Genomic DNA, 23,522 nt, shown 5'->3' with positions numbered 1-23,522 from the left:
GGAAGTTTCAATGCCTGCCATAAAACAAGGGTTCTCAGGCCTGTGAGACTTCGAGAGTGATCACCGTGTCCTCCATTCTCAGTAAGTCCTCAGTGATGGAGAGAAAATATGTTCTCTGGGCAAAGTTGAAGCTTAAGTGTAAATTCCAGGTAATTAAGACCCCTGCTAAGGGCTGGATGTTGAAGAACACCTACAGAGCCCAGTTTTAGAGACACGGGGCGGGGGGGGGGGGGGATGCTAGCTTCTAGTCAAAGGGTGCCCGGTCCCGCGACCACGTGAGCCTCCTCATACCCAGAGAGCTGAGGTTTCAGGAGTGCCTGGTATGTTAACCACGTCATTACTACATGACTGCTTAAAACATACCACACACAGTTTTCTATCCAGCATCTGCTGCTCTCAAGGGCTTCAAAACCAATGGGAGGGAGTATTTTGTTTCTTTGCAAATTCTGTGCTCTCAGGACAGCACTGCCCTTCGTTAGGGCTGAGATTCCAACTTCCATGGCCATTTGCCACTGATGCTTTTAATAACCATACCTTGATTTGGTTCTCAAGTCTAGAGAAAAAGCATTCTATTTTTGCTCTCCCTAATAGAGTAGAGCCAACAGGGCATTCTCCACCATGTGAAGCTCTAATTTGGGTGACACCAGAACAAAGTCTGTTAAATGGTTCTTATATTAGGCTATAACTGTTTTTAGCCCTGAGTCAAATTTACATTCTGGGAGAAAGGCATGAGTCCTTACTTCCAAATGCTTTAGGTCAGAACTGTTTTACATTTCCACAAAAACATTTATACCCAGACCTATTTCAAAGTATGACTTTGTGGATGGAAAGATGGCCTTAAAAAAACCCATTTAACTCAAAGGAGGAAGGAGGTCCCAATTCTTCTCTTGGCAACAGCAACTGCCTGACTCAGCCTAGTGTCTGCTCTCAAGCCCCTGACTTCATCGCTACCTGCTCCACTTTCTCCTACTATAAAAATGGGGATTTACCATCCACTCCTGCTTATGTAGTTAAACTGTGGATATACACCGACCCACACATACACACTCACATATCCTGTGAAGTGATCTCCCTCTAGCTCAGCAGATAACCAACTCCTATCCTGCCTGCCCCTTCCCATTCCTCAGGAAGGAAGGGGAGCACTGGAGAGCTGTACTGAGATGAAGAGAAAGAGCAGAAACAGAGCAGGAGGCCGGTGTCTCTTAATCACAACTCCATAATCCCACACAAAAATTTTATTAGTTAATGTGCATAATCTCCCAAAATGGCCACTTGTTATTAACATTAAAAACTTAGGTTAGGAGTGCCTGGCTCAGAGAAGGTCAGAAGCACTAGCAAATCCATTAATTCAGGTCCTGGCTACATATTTCTATCACCAAGGCTACGCAGTTGTAGGTGAAGTGGTCCATCTTCACAAGTGCTATTCGTGAAAGGGGGTCATTACTCCTTTTACAATTCCCATTCTACAAGCCCAGTGAACACCTTGATTTCCTTTAGTGCGGTCACATTTTAGAATTATACCTATTTGGGTTCAAAAAAATAGTTTCTAAATAAGAGACATTATATAGGGTTGCCTGATTTAGCAAATAAAAATACAAGAAGGCCAATTAAATCTGCACACTGTATGGGACATATTTATACTAAAAAATTGTTTATTGCTTATCTAAAATTAAAATTTAACAACATATGTCTTATATATACACATACTTAGAATAAAACTTGGTTGTTGTTTACCTGAAATTCAAATTTCACTGAGCACCCTGCATTTTATCTGGTGACCCTGATGGTTCTGCACTAGGGCCTAGAAGAACAAAGATGGATAAGACACGACATCCAACGCCCCGGAGCTCAGTCTGGTGAGAACCAGAACAATATAGGTTATCAGAGAGGATCAGAGGTGCAAGTACTTTTGCAAACACAGGCAGAGGAGCTGTTACATCCTAACTTAGGACACAAATATCCCTACTCTTCACAATGAAAGTAAGCATTACGGAATTTTTTATTCTAGAGTCTACCTTCTCCAGATTCTATAACCCTGATTCATGAACTTGGTAAGTGCTTGTCCCTGACTGACCATCACCCACCATTCCTCCTTCAGGAGTAACATCCACAGTAAGAAGCAAACCCCAAGCTAAGCTGAAGTTTCCAACACCTCCAGGAGTTAAGGACTTCTCTCCTTAACCCAGAGCTATGCTGCTAACCTGACAACAACCCACACAAAAGCAGAGCGCACCGTGGCCTGCACGCGGCTGCTCAGTAAGGGTCATCTGGATAAGGAACCGAATGTTACCAATGCCACACCACCTTCAAGTGTAAACCCCAAACCTGAACAATTGTGAAGAACACTCATTCTGCTTTCTGCCATTATTTGCACCTGAAGCAAGTTACTGTCAAGGTAATCTGGAGGGACTTAGAGGATACCATCCATAAAACAGATTTGAAAACACAGATTAGAGAATAAACTGAGTTGTTTACAGCACCAAATACTCTTCCTCACTGAGCTTGGAGAGCCAGCACAGCCTGAGAGTCTATTTCAAATACAGTGTAGGGGACAGTCTTCCCCATTTCTGCTGAGATGAAGGATTCCCCACATTCTGCTCATGAGCACAGCTCTGAAAGGAAGGTTTGGAGCCCATATTTGGAAAACTAACTCTCCTTTTATATCTCAAGCTCTCTTTGGCAGCAGTGGCCAAGGAGCTGGGCAACGCACAAAGTTGACTGGTCAGGTGGGGTCAGGCAAGGACAGTGCCAGACAGACCTGCCCAGCTAACGCTGCTCTCAGAGGGCACCCAGGCAGGCGTGATCTGCGTGGCCTGGCACAGAAACGGCTATGGCCTAGAAGTCACCCGCACCTTTTCGTGAAGAATCACTCCATTTCCCCTTGATTTAGAGATCATAGCAGAGAGAGCAAAAGGAAGCCAGGAAGGTACGAAATAGGTGGTGTGTATCTATTTCCTGCTGGAATTGCCTTAGGTGACAGAAAGAGGGCATGATCATTCCCAAGTGCATTAGGTCAGGCTTTGGGATCCATCGGTGGGAAACCTATATCACATACATCACACCAAAGACAACAATTCAAGGACTTAAAATTGGGTAATTAGCTTTGTATTATTTTACTCACAAGGTCTCATAGTTCAGTACTGAAAATACTAACACTTTAAAAAATGAAACTGGCCTTTTATTCCAAGCCTATTCATCTTTGCATTCCCGGCACTGAGTGTCGTCTTGGCCCTCAGCACAGACCTTATAATGTTCATGAGTTAATGGATGGCATCCATGAAGTTTCAAGCCTATGGGCCAGATTCCCTACCACGTGCACTCATTGGTTTATTACTGCACATAGGGAACCTGGCAGGCACCTGGCTCTGCTTACACACTTTGCTAACAGCCAATATGATTCCCTAGGTGATAAAGAGAAATGAATAGAACTCAAGTTCTCATCTTTCAAGGCCTAACATTAAAACTTACTTGAAACCAGACACTTTTGCAAGTCAGAAAAGTAAAAACACTATTTCATACTTTATCAAAAAAGAAGCCAACCTGTTTATAATTTTGTTTTGGAGGAAGTACAGAAGGAAACATTTTGGAAAGCACTGCCAAATTCTAAAAAAAAAAAAATCGTAAAAAAGCCAAAAACAAGTTCATTCCACTAAACAAAGTGGAAAAAAAAACCCTATCAATTCAAAGCAATAGAAGTTTAAACAGAAAGTTCATGAAAGATCAATAAATAAATTCCAGATGTGGCCCCACTGTTTAAGTATTAAACAGTGAACCCTACTTACATTGGTTAACCAACCCAGAATGGGCTTGCTTCTAATTTAATACCCCTTTCAGATCTCTGACTCCATAATGAGATATCTTTCAAGCCAACATATGCCAACTTTTTCTGCCTTAAAATAAACATGAGAATTTTCTGGTTTTAGATACTTTCTTCTTTACTTTATTCAGCCACAAATGGTCTAGTCACCTCAACCACATTTAATAATATGTAAAAGTAATGTATGATTAAAAACATATATACACATAAGTTGTGTATATATAATATGAAAGTAGTATGTACATAAAATTAAAAACAAACCTGGGTATAGATAACTGCCAAGTGAGATGAATTAAAATAGAGAAATTAATTCTAATAATAATTTTAATTAAAATTGAGTTCAAAATTAATCATTCTTCCATTTTGTAAACTCAATAGATGTATATGACTTTTAACTATCTGTTAACCTAACAAAACTTGACAGTTACAACCTAATTTTATTTTATTATTCTTTTAAAGGCGGTACTGGGGATTGAACCCAGGACCTTCTGCATGATAAGCACCCACTCTACCACTAAGCGATACTCTCCCTGCTACAAACTAACTTTAAAAGTGCCTAAAACCTAAAGCAAGTTTTCCTCTACCGTCAGGCAAGTTCCATCTGCTGAAATGCCCCACTTGTTGACACATACAAACTGCTGTCAATAATCCACCAACATCAAATTTTGGTAAAAATATTTTCAAACAGATTAAGAAAAACCAAGATGATCTGAATACCTGAGCTGCCTCAAACAAAATGCTTCAATACAATGAGCGATGTATACTGACCTGGGTCATTTCCCAACCTCTGAGCCTAACAACACTTGACCCAACCAGAGCAACAGCCATGTGTCTAGTATCTGAACTGGGAAGCGTAGAGAGTGGTCAAAGAACCAGGAAGGAAAGGAAGGAAATTGTTCATTAATTGCCTACAATGTGCCAGGCAGAGTTTTGCATTTTAAACTTTTTAGTATCTTACTGAATCCTTACAATATCTCTATGAAATAGTGTTAGTCTTTTCATAGTGAAGGAAATAGACTCAGATGTCCCTGTGTCATCTAAATATAATTATATCAAAATGTTCACACCTTTTTATTATGCTTTGGTATATAAGAAAATTCTGTTAAATGGCCCATCCAGTTTTGGAGGCTAAGAAGGGCTCAATATTGAGATATTTTTTTTTCAACTGGGACTTAAAGCTACAGACTACGTCAGTGCTACTTAAAACGATTACATGACACCATGATTACAATTATATGAAAAATGCCTGTGCCTTTTGTGGTGGTGGATATGTTCATTATCCTGATAGTGGTGATGATCTCACGGGAATACATATACTTCAAAACACATCAGACTGTACACTTGAAATATGTGCCGTTTACTGTATGTCAATTGCACTTCACTAAAATTGTAATAAGAAAAATGCTCATGGATCAGATCCAAATAGGTATAGGGAAAGTGAAAATATCCATAACTGATACAGTTTTCTGAATAAAAAAAGGGATGGTGGTAAATGTGGGCAAGATTTCTCTATCAGCATTTCTCAAAGTGTATTCTATATGACACCAACTCTGGGGGTTGTTAACAAGTGTTACATAGACACACAAGTTCTATGGTCACATAAGTATGAGAAGAAATGCTTGCTTAAACAAGGCTCACCACATTTGTTAGCTGTGGAACTTTTCAGAGGCTTCCTCATATGCTAATAAGCTAAGATTCTCAGTGCTTTTCAAAAACAGCTCTACAAAATACAGCTTTTCTGAAAATAATTTGACTAGAAGCCCTTTTTCAGAGGATCTCCTGGGACTGATAATCTACACAAAACACTTTGGGAACCACGGCTCTAATGCACAGACCACAGGGTCCACACTGGCCGGGAGTTTAGAGATCAGTGAGTCTGAGGTCCTCAGAACTTAGCCCAGAGATTAACTGCAGCTCTGAACTCATGACCTGTCCCTTTTCCTTCAGCTGTGATAAGGGACAGTGCACACAGCTTAGAGGCACTGAAGAGCAATAGAGGATGAAACCATTCAGCGTGGCTGTTTTCTGCAGCTACATTCAAATACCTGAATGCCAAAATGCCTGTGCAGCAAGGAAACTGGACTAAGGGAATTGAGATGAATAGTCAGGAATAGATCATGGAATTTAAACTGAGTGAGGAAGTGAGGGTGTGAGTGGGGTTGGAAGATAATATAAAGGTGGAAAGGTCTGGAGGTCTCAGTGGGATCTGGGAATTTTTAAGTGGATTATGTAAATATGCCCTATGAATTTGGATCTTCAAATATCACATTTTTAAAAAATGTAAAGCAGAGTCTTGTCTAGAGCTCAAGCTGGTATCTGATGGGAGTTTTCTTGAACAAAAACATAATCACTTAAGAAGCAGTCACCCCTAAACACCTATCAATCATGGATTTCCTCCTGTCAAGGGAGAGGGCTCGATGAAGGTACAATACCATTTGATTCACATCGTCCCTGTGCAGCCATGAGTGAAAAGGCATCTGAGGAGAGCAAAAGGAGGAGGAGGAAGCAGGCTTCCAGGGGATGCAGATTAGGCACTCATGAGAGAGGAAAAAGAATCGGGAAGAGAAAGGGAGCGAGATGAGGTTGAGGGAACGACAGAAGAGAGGTGAACACGACAATAATGTTAAAAACCTCTTTTAAGAGTCAAGAGAGTACCAGGTTCCACACCTGGAAGTGTCAGCCCCAGGAAACGTCCACGTCATATACTGAGTGGTCATTAGCACCAAGACTCTAAATTTACCGAACACCAGTGTCCTTTCTCCCTATACACAAAGAAGCTGCCACTTAAAAATACCATTTTTATTCAGGACTGTGTATTAATGACCTAGGGCTGCCATCCAAAATACTGCAAACTGATGGCTTAACCAACAGAAATGTATTTTGTCACAGTTCCCAAGGCTGGAAGCTCAAGATCAAGCTGCTGGCAGGGTGGTTCTCCTGAGAGTGGTGAGGGGCCATCTGTTCTGTACCCCTTCCCCAAGCTTCAGTGGTTCGCTGCAGTCTTTAGCATTTCTTGGCTTGAAGATGCAGAACCCCACTCTCTGCCTTCTCTTCACATGGTTTTTTCCCCTGTGTGCGTGTCTCTGAGTCCACATTTGCCCTTTTTTTTTTTAAAGACATCGAGCCTTGTAAGTTAGGGCCCACCCTAATGGTCTCAGTTTTAGCTCTATGATGATTATCTCCAAATAAGGTCACATTCTGAGATACTGGGAGTTAAGACTCCAACATACCTTTTTTGGGGGGTGGCGGGGGCTGCAATTCAACTCATAAGGGACAGGAAGGTGTGTCTTAGTTTTGTCTCTTAAATTAGACTACAAGTAACCTAAGGGCAATATCATTTTTCAGAGAACTCTGATTGCCTCAAAAGATGGAGGGATTTTTATAGACAAAGTACCTATTTTACAACCTTGGTTAGAGCCAATGTTAAATATGGTACACAACACAACTTCGTTCAATTTCATGTCAGTGTATGATTTCATTAGAAAGAATCTCAAAGCAAAGGACGTACTTTTGAAATTAGACTTTCTGGAGTTTAGCTTTTCCAATGTGCAGAATTATGTTGAGAAACGGGCAATGGGAGAAGAAATACCCCACATACTGTCCCACACACACACTCTCCTGCCACATTGAGAAAGGTGATTCCTGACATATGCATGTATTTGTTTTATCATAAGCTAAAGATTTCCCTAAGTTTGGGGTGATATAAATATAAATTAAGCATAATTTATACCCCAAGGCCCTGTTCAAAGAACAAGTCCTTGTCATAGAGGAAGGGTGAGATTATAAAGGGTCAACAGTAGGGAGTTTTCTGGAGGTAACAGAATTTTTCTGTACTCTGATTGCTGTGATTATATGAACATACACGAGTTAAAATTCATAGAATTGTATGCCAAAAAAGTCAATTTTACTACATGATAATTTTAAGAAGAACATTTAAAAAAGAATATCGGCACTTAACTTAGTGCCTATTTTTCAACAATTTTAAGTGACATCAGTATTAATCCCATTTTTCAGATAAGGAAAGTGGCAGCTCAAAATTAAGTAACTCGCCCAGGATTATATACCTTAGGTGGAAGATCTAGGATCTGAAACCACATCTGGCTGTCTCCAAAGCCAGTACTGTCTTCCATTGCCCCACAATGCCACCATGAAAACTAGGGAACTGCCTAATGTGGGTAGGCCAGCTCCTTCTCACAACTGCAAATCCTTGATCAAGAGCAAAGGCTACTGTCAGAGGGAACACAAACAGAAGTGAGATCCCACAAAGAGAGCACAGAACAAAACATGGAAACCCACCCTACTTACATAACATCATTTCTTGGGTACGCGATCTTTTGGGGCAGAGGTCCAAAAAACAATAGCCATGTGCTATGTGTCAGCGACCAACAACCTCATCTCTGATTGCTAGGATAGCTTCACTCCACATAAAAATAGCCACCTGCCCTCTCAGTCGCCTGGACTTATTTAGAAAAAGAGAAGGATGAAACACACCAGAGTTAGGAAACGTAAAGCATGCATCCCACTGTTTTCCATTTGGTTTGGATGGGTCTCCATTCAGAAACCTAGGAAAACAGGGCATTGAGTTGACCAGCCTGGACACACAGGTGTACTGAATTCTCTTAATATGTTTTTAGAAGTTTCCTTCTAAACGGTTCTTCATTTGATGCTGAGTGTGGCCCCTGTCACCATCTCAGCAAACAACAAAATTGAGTCTTAGGATGAAGTGACAGCCACTCTCCCCACATCTTCTGCACTCCAAACAAAAGGCCACAGAGATACCTAGAAGCAACTCTCCTTAAGCACTGATCATTTCACTTATGACTAATGGCTCAATACAGTTAACCAATAACTAAAGGAAGAGTCAGTGAGGTCATCCACTCAGTAAAGGCAAACTATACAGACTTCCCCTGAAAAATGTAAAGAGACGCTTGCTCTTGGCAGACTACTGGTCTTGTTTCCATTTTTTCTTCAGGCTCACATGTATACACATCCACAAGTACTTATTTCTTCAGTAAAAAAAAAAAATCCAGATACCTTCTGTTAATGACTACAATGGAGACAACAAGGACCAAGAGTTGAATTTCACATCGAGAGTATGGTAAAGTCTATACATTTCTTTTAATTTGATCACCTAAATTCTTTCAGGCAAGGTCAACAAACTCATCTTAATATCCACCCACTGTATTCCAAGTAGAATGTCCCAAAAGCACTAGAGATACATGAAACATTTACTGAACTGAAAAAGCCAAATGAAAGAAAAGAACATGCATAACTTAGAACAAAAATTTAGGCTTTTTGGCTTACAAAACCCTTGAAATCTGACCCTTGCCACATAATCTTGAGCTGTAACCATTGCCAAAAGTCTTTCCAGTTAATTAGAAAGCAAACAAAATTTCTTCTGTTAGTTGAACCATAGGAAATCGCTACTTTTGAAGGTCAAAAATAACTGAACATCAACAATTTCATGTGGCTTAACCTAACAGAATATAACCAATCACACAAACTAAGGTGGAAAATCTGGCTATATCTTCATAATATGTTCCACTTTTAAAATATTCATATACAAAGTATAGAATCACAAGGCACATACCATGTTAATGTGAAAAAACTTGTTTCAAGATATCCAAGGAATTATTTTCATCAGAACTTATCTTTTAAATTAGCTTTAATGAGGTATAATTTACATATAATAATATTTACTAATTTTAAGTGTAGAAGTTGATGCTTTTTCATAAATGTATCCAGTCTTGTTCCCTCCACCACAATCATGATGTGGAATATTTCCATCACCCAAAAAAAGTTTCCTTGTAGTCCATTCCCTTCCCACCCTCCCCCAACTCCTGATTTGCTTTCCATCACTATAGCAGTTTTGCCTTTCTAGAATTTCTTATAAGGGATTCAGATACAAAAGTACATACTCTTTTGTGTTTGACTTCCTTCACTTAACATAATGCTTTTGATATTCACCTATATTGTTTTATCAGTAGTTCGTTTCTTTTCACTGCTAAATTATATTCCATGATTTGTTTATCTGTTCACGAGACAAGTTGCTTCCAATATTTGGCCATTATGAAAAAAGCTGTTATGAACATTTTTGTATGAATCTTTTTTTAAACATAGATTTTCATTTCCCTTAGATGAATATCAAGAAAAGAAGTTGCTGAGTTGTATGGTAAATGGATATTTAACTTTATAAGAAATTACCAAACTGGTTCCAATGGTTACTATACTATTTATATTCCCAACAGCAATGCAGGAGAGCCCCAGCTGTTATAAATCCTCACCAACACTTGGTATGGTCAGTTCTTTTAATCTTAGCTATTCTAGGGAGTGTGGTTTTAATTTGCGTTTCTCTAATGACTAATGATGTTGCTATCTTTTCATATGCTGATTTGCCATTCAGATATTCTATTTGGGGGCATGTTTATTCAAATCTTTTGCCCAATTTCAAACTGGGTTTTATCATTATTGAGTTGTAAGAATTTTGCTTTTCTTGTTGTTTTTTTTTAAATCAGACTTACTTTTTGCAAATATTTTCTCCTGAACTATGCATTATCCCTTCATTTTCTTAACAAGTCTTTTGAAGACCAAAAGTTTTTAATTTTCATTAAGTCTTATATTTCAAATTTTTTCTTGTATAGTTTCTGTACTAAAAAAAAAAATCTTCATCTATCCAAAGGTTACAAAGAGTTTCTCCTATGCTTTCTTTGTAAAATCTTACACTTTTAGCTCTTATATTTAGATCTATTATTCATTTCAAGTTAATTTGTGTGTATGGTGTGAGGTATGGGTCAAGGTTCATTTATATAAATACAGATATCTAATTGTTTCAGCACTGTTTGTTGGAACTATTACCCTTCCCTTACTGAACTGCTTTTGTACCTTTGTCAAAAATTAATTAAATATGTATTAATTAAAAAATATATATATATATATATTCTGTTCTATCGATTGGAGGGAAGGAGGAAAGAAAAACAAGAACTGAGATGAGATACCATAAAATTATATAACACATGCTAAAATTTTTCTCATCCAAAAGATTACTTGAGAATTCTTTTGGCTTTATGTATGAATTAGTTACTTAAAAAACAAAACAAAACAGAACAAAACCTAGTCTCCAAACAAATCAATTAGGAGTCCACCTAGATTTTTGGTTTTTTTTTTTAAGTTTCAAACAATGTTTCACAAAATGAGAAGCTTAGAAACTATTGCCTTATAAAACCTGGCTCTCCTTCAAGAAACTAAACTCAAAGGGCAATACTTGGAAACTGGATACTACAATTAAAAATGGGCAAGGAGACAGAGGTGTAGGAGCTGCTGAGGGTAGGGATTACCCTAACGCAGATGGCCTGTAACCCAACCAGGGTCACAGCGTAGGAAAGCCCTGAGAGAGGGGAGTCATGCTAAAAAGCAGCCAATAACACATGATATCAATTATTCTCTGGAGAACTTCTCTGCATATTAAAAAGTGGCTGTTGAGTATAATTTCCTATCACTCAACTGTCAAAACTTACGTTGCTCCAGGTGAGCTGCCTGCAACTTCTCTGAAATTCCTGGTAATTACATATTACAAAAATCAAGTTACCACCATTAAACCATACGGCCACTTAGTACAACTACTTTTTGTTCCCAAAATTAACATCCAGTATCTTAGAAAAACTAAATTTTCACAGTCCAAAAAGGCCAGAAGCCTGGTTATTATGGACCAGCTGGTGTCCTGTTAGTTTACTGGGGAAGACAGGACAATGAGGACAAGGACCATCCTCACCTGCAGAGATGACATCCTCTCCTGCCCACCTCCTCACACTCCACACAGGAAGCACCAACCATGCCACCTCAAACGGAAGTGATGAGGAAGATGCTCAAAGGCTGGGTCTCCCAGGATGTGGCTGGGCAATTTTGGGAAAGTTTTACTCCTTGTTGAAGTGGTTTTATTATGCTCTTTCTCGAAGCAGGAAGATAGAAAAAGAAACTCAGGGAAACTGGGGAAGCTCTTTACCCACTTTACAGGCACTTTGCCTGCCCCAAGCACTCTCCTAACTGATCATCGCTTTTTCAGAAGAGAAAACGTAGGCATTTAAATGGGGACTCAGAAGAGGGCTTTGTGGTTACCTAGTAAATACCACTCTTAGAGCTGGAAAAAAGGAACAGGGAACCTAAATGACCACTGATTGATTCTCTTCTCTTTCTCCAATCTCCCATATATTGTCACAGAGATTGCTTCATTTATTTTCTGCAGAAGACAGAACTCCATGAACGTGATAGAAAATCTTCATAATGCCACTTGGATCTCTCTGGTCTCGTGAACTACCTGAATAAGCAATTACCTTGAGGAATCCCAAAATAAAATCATGATATGAACTCATGAATCAAGAAAGTACAATTTACTTGCATTAGAGATTTCTTTAGAGAATGAGGAGAAATATATCTGATACAAGACAATTTAAAAAGTAAAATCCCATCATTTGTAAATAACTAACATTAAATTTAGAATGTGACACTGAGCAAAAAGAGAGAAATGACTTAGTATGATCTACTTTCAGCATATAGCTATGCATAATATAGTCACAGTATTTCCTATATTACTAAGATGCATTAGTAAAATAGAGAAGGGGAAACAAAACAGGACTCACTTGAAGGAAAAAAGACAATAAAGCAGATGGACTGAGCTCAAGTCCATGCCAGCAGAGAATGCAAAGGCTACAGTTTTATTAAAATTGCAGTGATTAATAGTGTAGGTAGGCCCAATAAATTTCTTCACCATATAAACTCTGTTACATGTGTATAGCATAAATTAAAAATGTATGCCTTTAACTGCTCCTAAGATAGCAAAGAAATAAACGATCCTTAAAATAGCATAAAAATAAATGGAGGTACATATGTCCCTTATATGTATCACATAGAGAAAAAAAAATCTAAATAATCAATGTTTCTACTCTTTTGTTATTATTTCCATCCCAGGATTTGAAAAGCAATGCAAAGTATTGTTACATGAGAATGGGCTAGTGGTAATTCAAAAATTATGAATTACTACACTTTTTTAGCTAACAGGTTAAAAGCCCAGGGATTTGACTGATCTCTCTAGAAGAAAAAAGACCGTTTGTAACCTCCTTTACTCATAAATGCCTTTCCTATCACTTGCAAGTGGAATTCTAGTTTTTCCACAGCCCACTCAGTTGGAAGTAGTCTCCTTATCCTCTGAATTCTCATGGCACTGGGTCTAGACTCACTTTAAATGTATCACAGTGGTGCTCAAGCCTCATGTCCCTTTCTAGACCAGGGTCCTTGAGGACAGGCTCTGAGGGTGATTCCTGCTGGATGTCCCACAGTGCTCCTGCTGAGTGAATACAGGATTAAGCGAATGTGAATCCTGACAAACATCTACCTGTGTGTTAACTCTAGGCATTATTCTGCTTCTCACTGCTTGAGCACTGTATTAAGACTTTTAGTTAGTTAATACTATAGGCAAATGGAGTTAAATATTTCCTGCAAAGATTTTTAAAAATTTAGTATGAGCTAAAAACTGTAATTAACCTCTCAGATCAGGATAGCCCCAACAATCTGCAACTGACTGTAAACTGGAGCTCTGACGAATGCATGGGGACCAGCCCTTAGCAGATATGTGCTTCCCCAGGTGGCCGGGGCCTTGGAGCCAAAGTCTGGAGCCACTTCCAGTTTTGAGATGTGCACCTAATCACCCCACAAATGATCATCTTAGGGCAGATGAGACAGCTCACCTAACCACAATGAAATACATAGATAGACTAATTGATTCTAGATGAACCAGGCCTGTCATCTGTGTCTGGGAGGCTCTGCCCTCATAAGGTAGGTAGTGCTTTCACTATAGAAAAAGTTATGAGTGACTAAAATATGCAATGTCACCATTGGTTTCCACTTACAGTCATCATTACTTCATGTATGAATTTTTAAACAGTACCTTTGATACCTTACTCAGATCCTAAAGGAATCTTTGCCAGGGGATTGGGGCAGGGAGAACAAACTAATTTTCTGGTGCACTTCTTGTTTTTTAATCCTCTCTAATTGCATTGAGAGTCTAGAGAATATTAGTGGGAGAAAAGATCATGAGCTTGTTAATAATTCATTTCAATTTATTTTATTTTATTATTAGGTTAAAAAGTAGTTAAGGCCCAACTGCTTTTACTCAAAGCATAAAGATCTTCATTGGGCCCCACTGCCTTGAAGAGTTTAAAGAGGGTGCAGCTAAGAGGAAGAAGGGGCAGGAAGAGGACTGCTTTAGAGGCACAGGGAATCCACAAGGGATATACAGGCTCCATGCTTTGTCAGTAGCCTGACCCACAGCTGTTAACTCCACGGGAGGTCCTCCTGCCACTGTCCCCAAATCCTACCCTACTGCGGACCAATTTGATAATGAATAAACAAAGCACAAACAAAAGCAACTAACAGAATAGGACGGCAAGAAACCATCATCCTGCATCAAACAGATCTCTTTAATGCATCTGCTTTGACCTCTTCTTTTACAAGCACCACCACCGAAAATAAGCTAGAACAAAAGATGATTCGTTATGCACAGCCATAAAGAACTCCAGGGCACGCCGCATCCATAATTCATGATACAGAGCCAGCCACCATCAGCATCATTTATCCTTTCAATATTTTAAAGCAGTGAAAGGTTGCTAGATATTTATAAAGTCGCTTATTTCTATACGACCCTTCCAAATTGAGGAACAAATGAGAAACTTTATTCTTCTGCAAATGATACTACATACAAACCTAAGACTATAAATCTGCTAGAATTCACTTGGTATCCATCATAGGAGGGTGACTAAACAGCCCTAACAAACCAATTAAGCCAGCAGGCAACATATTTCAGGTCTGTTGAAATTGCTCTTACCAAATCACTGCTGCTTTCTGTTTTAAAAATAAACGCCCCAGTTTTCTTCCCACTGTGGTTAAAATCCATCCCACCCCCTACATCCCAATCAAAGAGATATGCTTTCCACCTCACAGACAGGAAAGCAAAGCCGAGAGGCTACTTAGGTTGCCCAAGATCTCCCAGCTAGGTAGCCGGAGAGGCCTGCGACTCCACCTTCCTCATTAACATTCCGACTGTCTCCTTCCCACGACCCCCTCAACCCCCGGAACCTGCCTGGGGACCTGCATCACGTAACGTCTGAGTGACCTGAGATTGATCCCCAGACTCTATTCCCGCTTTGTTCAAGTCCACCTCCATGCTGCTGCCCTGTGTAATCTTACAAAACAAACCGGGCAACTCCCCCTTTGACCCTTCAGTATTTAATTCTCACCCTAGGAAACAAAACTATGAAAACAAAAATATTTTAACTCTTTATCAAGCTGGTAAGAATTCTGCTTAGAATTTTTGCTAATCAGGTAGGCAGGATAAAAAAGATTTACATGGCTTGTGCCCTGATAAGTAAAGGCTGGCTCCCCATAATCTGCACAACCCTCCTCCCTCATCCCTACTCCATCACACTTCAGTGGACCTGCTGGTCTGCAGAATGTCCCCAAGGATCACCTCCACTCAGCTAGAGACCTGCTCCTATCCATCCAACCCCACCAACGCAGCTCCAGAGAGCTCCCCTCCTCGGGCCTCTCCTGGCCTCTGGAGAGCTTCTTACCTTGGCATTTATTACCCTGTAATTGTACGTTTACTGCTTGTGCCACTCCCCTCAACTGTAGCTTCCTGGGATCAGGGCCTGTTCACCCCGGACTCCCCATCACCTGCCCAACTGTCACTGCAAATTACCAGTTAGTGCTCATAGTTCAGCACCAGAGTTAAACACACATGCCTTCCATACACGTTATTCCCTTTTCCATTCAACCAACCAGCCATTTTTGGCAGGTGAAAAGCTGTGGTTTTCCTGAGAGGCAGTACAGGGTGGGGGCAGACATTGTGGAGGATGGCCTGGGCCCTTCATGTACCACGTGCCCCGGGCCAAGTTACTTAGCCCTCCTGTGCCTCAATGTTCCTCCCCTGTAAACCCCTGTAAACAGGAATCATGAGGTAACATTTCCAGAGCATTTACTATATGGTAAAAACTACTCTGGACCCTTGGCATGCATTAATTCACTTAATCCTCACAGCATTTCAGGAGGTTGTGAGAGCAGGAGCAAATACTTAAGAAGCATTAGAATTATTCTCCTCATTCACAGATAAAGAATCCAAGGTTCAGGCAGGCTTCCCAGAGGTCCAGGCTTCTTTTCTCCCTAATCCACTGGCTTTGAAAGATAAAAGATGCAAGGCCTCTTTTTCTGATGCTGGTTTCACATAATATAAGAAATCCACATGGCAACAGCCATCTCCAGCTATAGCTAAAGGGACCCTTGTCCTGGGTCACCTTTCTTAGGAAACTATGTAGACTCCTTGTGGTAAAGATCTGTCCCATTATAGAAATGAGCTAAGTTAGAAGAGAAGGAGGAAGCAGAAAGGTATTCACCCTTTAAAAAGCACACACCCAGACTCCAAGCATTATCCAAGTGTCTGCATAATGCATGCACCTGCATCCTTAGAAGGCAAGAGAGCGTGTCAGTGCACGGATGTGAACAAAGCCACCGACACAACCCAGATTCTTCAAAAGCAAATATTTGTCTACAACTGAAGAACCAGGATTCTTTTCTAACAAAGAACAATGAACACCATTCTAATTCCTGATTCGTCCTCCTGCTTTACAGCAGGCTCTGATTTCAATGGAAATCCCCCCACTAATAAACGTGTCTCGAATCCCAAATGGCACGATAAATCAGAAGATTTATGAACTGTAAAAAGGGATGACACAAGGAGTCCAACCTTCATGGAACACCTGGGGCCGGGTATGCAGCAGCTTTTGGTTCTTGGAAATAGTCACCTGCTTTTTTGGCTCAGCCAGAGAATTTTAACAGCACTAGTAATCAACAAGATGCGATCGTCCCTGCTATTTGGGTAAGCTTTTAAAGCTGTGCCCTGTCCCACAGGCAAGGCTAAGATGCATCAACAGTTTTCAAGAACTGGCTGAGTCTATCAGAGAACCGATAAGCTGTGTGGCTACAGGAAAGCCTGGCCCAACAGCCCCAAAGGCAAATTCCTGAAATGACCAAACACAAAACTAGTGAATTTTCCTTCTCCCTATACCAAGGAAAAAAAAAGGTGGAAACAAGGTACCAGCCAGGGAGAATGCACATTACATCACACAGTAACCAGAGGGTGAGCACATGTTTTTCTTGGAGAGGGGAAAAGGCATACACGGTCGCAGAGGCTTAATAAAAGAAATAAATTCAAAAGAACACCTGCCCCAAACTAGAGCAGGGCACAACCAGGGCTGTGCCGCTCACTAGCCATCTGGGGGTGAGTGGTGTTGGCAAAGAGGACAGATGCATCCTCCTACAGGGGCTTTGAATCCCATTTTTTGTTTCTCTAACCTGGACACAAAACAGCTCAGCTCTCAGCAGACCAGAAAGCTGCTTTGGGCATCAGTGTTCTCTGGAAAATTCTCATCTCTATTTTTAACTCTTCCCCATGCGATTCATAAGCAATAAGCTCCCTGAATTCAAGGCACCTCAGCTATGCCATGTTGATGTGCAGCTAAGGTGAGTCAGGAATATCTCAGCAAATATACACGTTTTAATAACATGTTCAGAAAACACAGTACCCTCTTGCCCTCCAAGCTATCTGCACTGACTTGGACACTTAGTATAAGATGGAGGATTTTAAAGATCTTTTTAAATGAAAGAGCATTTCAGTGAGTCCTGTGAACAATCTATTTTCTCCAAGAGCCTGACTGGTGATTTTATTCACGTTCAACACAATATACAATTAAATATCTTTTAAACACACAAGTAACTCTACCAGGATTTACTTGTTTACTGTTCTTCCAGGTCAAACACATTTTAGTGGGCTGGGTTAGAACCATTCTTTATTCATGACACACACTGAGAAGCAAACAGTTCAGATAATCTCTTAAATTTTGAACCCCTATGGGTACCAGGATAAAATATCCAGGGCATATCTGTGCATAACACACCAAGCTGAGGTCTAGAAAATACAACGGTATGGAATTCTGGGGCTAGTTATAACACAGAAATAAAAACTGCCCTACTGGTATAGGCAGACTATCCTTTAGATGATAGTTGGGGTGGAAAGGCAGAAGCAACGTTCTGAATCAATTCATTACCAATTATTTTTCATTAATGTCTCACGTGGACACAGCACTATTCTTGCTGCCACTGTCTTACTTTGATCAGTGGTGTATTTGTAGACATGCAAGATTTGTAATTATTGCTATGTCTAAACATTACATCACATTATAATGGGTGAATTAAGCTGGGAAATGCTTAATTATGGTGGAAACAATGGTATTCCAATAGGCATCACAGAAGCCAATTAAAAAGATTACCCTTATTTTACATCACAGAATTAAGCTTTTATAATTCTCAGCCCCCTTTTTAAGTCCCACCATTCTGACACAGATTTTTCTTTTTCTAACTGCATCTCAACAGTGTCCTGAACACAAAGAGGGGTCACCAACCCTGAAGGAAATAAAATTGACTATTTCTCCAAATTCTGGAAGGTGGAAAACAGCATAAAATCTATAAAATTATCTGGAAAGAATCAAAGGTCTGTCAATATAGGACTAACTAAACAGTACATCCAATGGTAGCATATTATGCTGTATGTGTACGTATACATACACACACACAATAGGTTTGTAACTGCTCATGTGGAAACATCTCCAAAATATATTTTAAGTGACCAAAAGCAAGGTGCAGAACAATGAATACAGAAGGATCTCCTTCAGGTTTTATTTTCCTTGAAAGCAATCACAAGGAAGAGTTCAGAGAGGAGAAAGAGACCTCCCTGGGGAGGGGTTGAGAGAGTTTTGCTTTTGAATATACCATCCATGTACAGATATTACTGCTTTATTATCAGCAGAGGTTATACAGGTAGAGAATTATGATTCACAGTGTGATTCCTTCTGTTACACCTCTTTATTTAGAAAAATAATGATGGTATTTCATTTAATCACAAAGGAAGCTATCAATACATTGTATCATATGAAATTTAAAGTTTTAAAACGTAAGTTTTTTAAATATCAAAAAGGCACATGCTAAGTATAAATAAACACCTTAAGAATGAAGGAGTTTAAGGCAGCCCACCCCAGTAATATGCCATTTTGACACATATTTTGAATTAAAGTTACTTAAGAAATAGCTGGTACAAGAAAGGCACTCTGACCCTCTTCTGTCCTCCTGAAAGAAGGAAATAAATCTCCCATGTGAAAGGTGCCCTCCCTGTACCAGGAGGTAAAGAGACATTCTTACTGCCAGAGATAGGGAATTCATGGTGGAGAAGGCCGCGTAACCAAACTCTGCTTAGTTTATTAATTAGTTCCCAAGCCTAACTTTGTCTTGTCAGCTCTTCACAAATTTATTTTGTCTAAAAGGTATATAAACAGCCTGCTTTGGTCACCTCTTGGGTCCTATATCTATGAGACCTCCCTACATAAGAAATTAAATTTGTTTTTCTTTTTCTCCTATAATCTTCCTTGTGTCCATTTAATTATTAGACCTGCCAAAAGAACCAAGAAGAGTAGGGGGAAATGTTCCCCTCCCCGACAGTTTGACAGACAAAAGGTTATCATCTTTTATATATAAAGTGTTGATATAAACTGAACTTTGTGATTATAAGAAATAACCGTGATTAAAAAAAAAAAATACCAAAATGATGATCCCAAAAGGCATGATCAGATGACTCACAAAGCAGCAATAAAATTAGGCAACATTCATACAGGGAAACATTCATGTTCACTAATTTAAAAGTTAATAATTGTTAGGAATTTAAAAATCTATCAGTGATATATTGTTTTCCATTAATTGTTACTGCATTTTTAAGATGATACCCAATGCTGAAGAAGTGCAGTAAAATCAGGCTTGCATCCTGTGCAGGTAGGAGTATAAACTGTGTTCCTTGAATGGACAGTGACTTAAACACATATCAAACCTTAGACATTCTTTGCCTTTGACTCAATGAGTCCGCTTTGGGGATTATTGCCCAAATAAGAGCTTTTATACAGAAGTATAGTCATCACAGAATTATTCATAACAACAAAACTTGAAACTACTCAAGTATCTAATGGTTAAATAAACAAAGGTAAAAATCTTCCTGATGTGCTATTATGCAAGCATTTATAATTACCGTGAGGATACTAATAACATGAAACCATACTCATGGTAGCTTAGGTTTAAAAAAACACTTAAATTATTTATACAATATGATTATCACTACACATTTTAATAAACCTAAGCTTAAAAGGAAAAAAAAACTGAAAAGAAATAGAACAAAATGTGTATAGTAATTATGTTAGAAACCAGCTATGAGTGGTTTTTTCCCCCTTGACACTCCAAATTTGTAAATATTTTAATAAGGGGAAAAATGCATTTTGAAAAGAGCATAAGGTGTTTATGAATAGGGATCACACTGTACTATACTCCTTCTCTGAAAAAGAAGAGTTTTACCCATAATTTTATCATGTGTCCAAATAGATCTTTAAACTTCTGCTTCCTGGAATAACTTTCTGGAGTAACAGCAGCAGCAAACATCTATTAGGGTCCTGCCACATGTCAAGTAGTGTTCAAAGCATTTTACGTATCTTAGGTCAATCTGCAGAGCCAGCCTAGGAGACAGAAGCAATTATGACATCCAAAGTCACACAGCTAGCAAGTGCTAGAACAGGGATTCCAACCCAGCAGAATCTCAAGAGCCCTGGCCACTAACTACTGGAATGCTTCCATTTTAAAATGCAACACAAAGTTCCAAGTGTTTCAAAAAAAAATATAAAGTAAATATAAACAAAATATAAAGTGCTTTAGTATCTTGTACTTCCTAGGATTTCCATTAAAATGTAACTAAGTATAGTTTGATAAATTGAGAGGCAAGGGAAACAAACTCCAATTGTGATATAATGAAAGCTGCAGGAAAACGTTGTCACAGCATGGTAAGTGGAGTCCAAACAAGTGAAATGCAAAAAACATGGTGTTCCATCAGTGCAAAATTAATAAAAAATAATATTTTCAGTCAGTCTGTGGTGTCACAAGAAAACTCAAAGTAAAGACAGAGAAACTTAGTACACAATAAAATGCTAAAAGTATTATAGCCAAATTCGCCTTTATCACACGATCTGTTATGGTAAGATTTAGAGTAAGGAAAATCGATGTTCTCGGATACATTCCTAGGGATTATGGAGGCATGTGGCCATCTGGCTGTGAGAAGAGCCAACGTCCCTGTTCCCTCTGTACTCAGACACAGAGAAAGCGGCCAGTGGGGTGCTTAGATGGGCAACTCACAGGACAGGTGTTCCGTCAGCCCAACAATAACCTGATTATGAGCCTGAGCAAATCATATGAAACCACTCTCCAGTTCTCCAAGCCATAAACCCCTTCCATGGTCTCAACAGGCCCCGCCCGATGGAAGAGGAACGAGCCAAGACAGGGCTTCCAAAACTCTAGTTGATTAGCCAGCAGTGCCAATGACAAACTGTGACCAGTCCATCAACGAAACTTTAGAAAAAAGCTTCTTCCTTATGACAATTTCTAAATGCTTCTGTGCACATACACCCACCCCCAGGCATGGCCTGCTGAACTATCTGAACCCACACTCCGCCTTCTCAAGAGCCATTCTAATTTGAAATGCCCTTCCCCACTTCTCCATGAGGTTCACTGGGACTGGAAACCACCCTTTCAGGAACCCCTCTCTGAGACCCCACCACTCCCTGGCACCTGACCGTGACCTCCACATGGGCAGGTCCCAGGCATTCCAACCCTGTATGTATGCCCAACACTGTGACAGTGGCCGGCACTCAATGACACAGAACAGACATCTAAGAAAGAGGGGAAAGGGGTGAATTTGTGTTGCTGCAGAGCAGTGGGCAGTGCAACCCCGAGGGGCAGGGCAGAGTGGTAGGTAAGAGCAGAGGGGAAGGGCTGAAATCCCAGGGTGCTTCTGGGGAACTCATTCCTCTTTCTGAACCTCATTTTCTCCCCCTGAAAATCAGGACAATGATAATATCACCCCTCCTAGGGTTGCCGGGAGGGTTGCATGAGATCGCCCATAAGCAGCACTCAGCACTGTCTCTAGAACAGGAACTCAACAGTGTCACCAATTCTTGTATTTTCTTCCAACCCTATACCCTTAGAATGACTGATGTGATCATTAATATAATAATAACCTCTATAGCATGAAAAATAATCCTCTCATGGAAACAATAATAAAAGTTGGTTAAGTCACACAACAGTATCTAGGAGAAATATCACTTTTTAATTTTATATTTTCCTTCTCCATTACCTTTTTAAAAAATTCCCTATTTTTAAAAGAAAGAAAAGAAGGGGGGAAGGGAGGAAGAAAGGCTTGTTCTACTACCCCCAAATTCGCTACTACTGTAACACAGTACTAACACAATGTCAAGATCACATGCTTCATTTTAGGAGCAGGGAGCATCTAAGAAAATTAACTCTTTAACTCTTTTAACATTTAATATGCTAAGAATAGAAAACCACCTAACAAAGCATCCCTCAACGAAGGCATCTCAAAGTAGCAGCCACACACGTTTATTATGAAGGTATCCAATTTAATTTAGATTGTCTTTGGAGTCAGTATTCGTATAGTCTTTGGTGTTCAGAAATCCCTGCTGACGTCAATCCCTCTCAAAACAGAAGCAAATCCATAAATGATTCTGTAAAAGATTCCTGAAGAGGAGATATTTTCCCCCCTCCTCAAAAAAGTTGATTAGTTTTGAAAGTTTTTAGAAATCCTCAGATACAATGCTTTTTCTTTCTCAGCATCTTCGCAAGATCTGCCTAAGATTTCTTGCAAGCAAATGATCCAAACAGAAAATCAACTGCAAAGAATGACTTATGTCAAGCAAATTCAAAATTGTTCCCAATTTTTCTCAGTATGATCACTTTTTTTTTTTCCTGGGAAATCAAAAGCCAGTTTTTTTCAGTCATTCCTCAAACATGCAATGAATTTCTCCATATATGATCAGATTCCCTATGCACAAGAATCAACAATTACATCAACCAAAATCCCACCTCAGCTCCTCATGGCCAAGGCCAGGTATTTTATTTTATTCTCCTAAAATTCCAAGTTCAGTACAGACTTCTGTATGCAGCAAGTATTCAACAGTGATTGATGACAAAATCCAGCTAATAAACTTAGGGTACCCTTGCCTGTCTAATTTTGTAATGACCCAATTTTGAATCAATGCAACCCCATCCCCTTAACCCTCATATTTGCCTACAGCCTTGCCACTCATTCCAGAACTCCACTCAAAATCTATTTGCAAAAAAAACACCGTACAGAAGATAGTAATTACACAATACTTATTTGTGCTTCTTGCCTATGTGTTCTTTATGTGACAGCCCCCCATTAAATCACATATGCTACAGAAAAGACCAGAAGGTCCCATGTCTTATTTTCTGTCATCTCATCAACACTAAGGAAGAAGCTTCTCATGGCAGCCGTGTTCAAAAGATATTCATCAACGTGGCATCTCAAGGCCTAAAAATCCCTCTTTTTAAGTCACTCCTCAGAAGGAAAGTTGCCACAAAGAGCCTGGCAAAAGAATTCCAGAACATTCACCCAGAAAGGAAGCCACCAATCTAATCTGCTCCTTGCCTCCAGAAGGACTTGACTTATAGTTGTGAATACATAACATTGTGACTGCACTGAATGCCC

At 39.6% G+C, this 23,522-nt stretch overlaps 1 protein-coding gene and 1 long non-coding RNA gene across 4 annotated transcripts in view; one reads left to right on the top strand and one right to left on the bottom strand.

Moving 5' to 3' along the window:
* Positions 1-23,522, bottom strand: part of MFHAS1 (multifunctional ROCO family signaling regulator 1) — a 73,175-nt gene that overhangs the window by 38,857 nt on the left and 10,796 nt on the right. The gene's annotated exons all lie outside the window — the stretch shown is intronic.
* LOC135318906 (uncharacterized) overlaps positions 1-23,522 on the top strand; it is a 92,392-nt gene that overhangs the window by 67,747 nt on the left and 1,123 nt on the right. The window contains exons 5-8 of one of the 2 annotated variants that reach the window (XR_010377340.1): positions 2,099-2,395; positions 8,790-8,915; positions 9,955-9,989; positions 10,066-10,110. The exons of the other annotated variant lie outside the window; for it this stretch is intronic. This is a non-coding gene — a long non-coding RNA (uncharacterized LOC135318906). The remainder of the gene's footprint in view (positions 1-2,098; positions 2,396-8,789; positions 8,916-9,954; positions 9,990-10,065; positions 10,111-23,522) is intronic. 2 annotated transcript variants of the gene reach the window in all.

Source organism: Camelus dromedarius, chromosome 22 (genome assembly GCF_036321535.1).
Source record: "Camelus dromedarius isolate mCamDro1 chromosome 22, mCamDro1.pat, whole genome shotgun sequence".
Classification (NCBI taxonomy): Eukaryota; Metazoa; Chordata; class Mammalia; order Artiodactyla; family Camelidae; genus Camelus; species Camelus dromedarius.
Note: the sequence above shows the minus strand (reverse complement) of the source record. Positions and strands in the feature narration are given on the sequence as shown.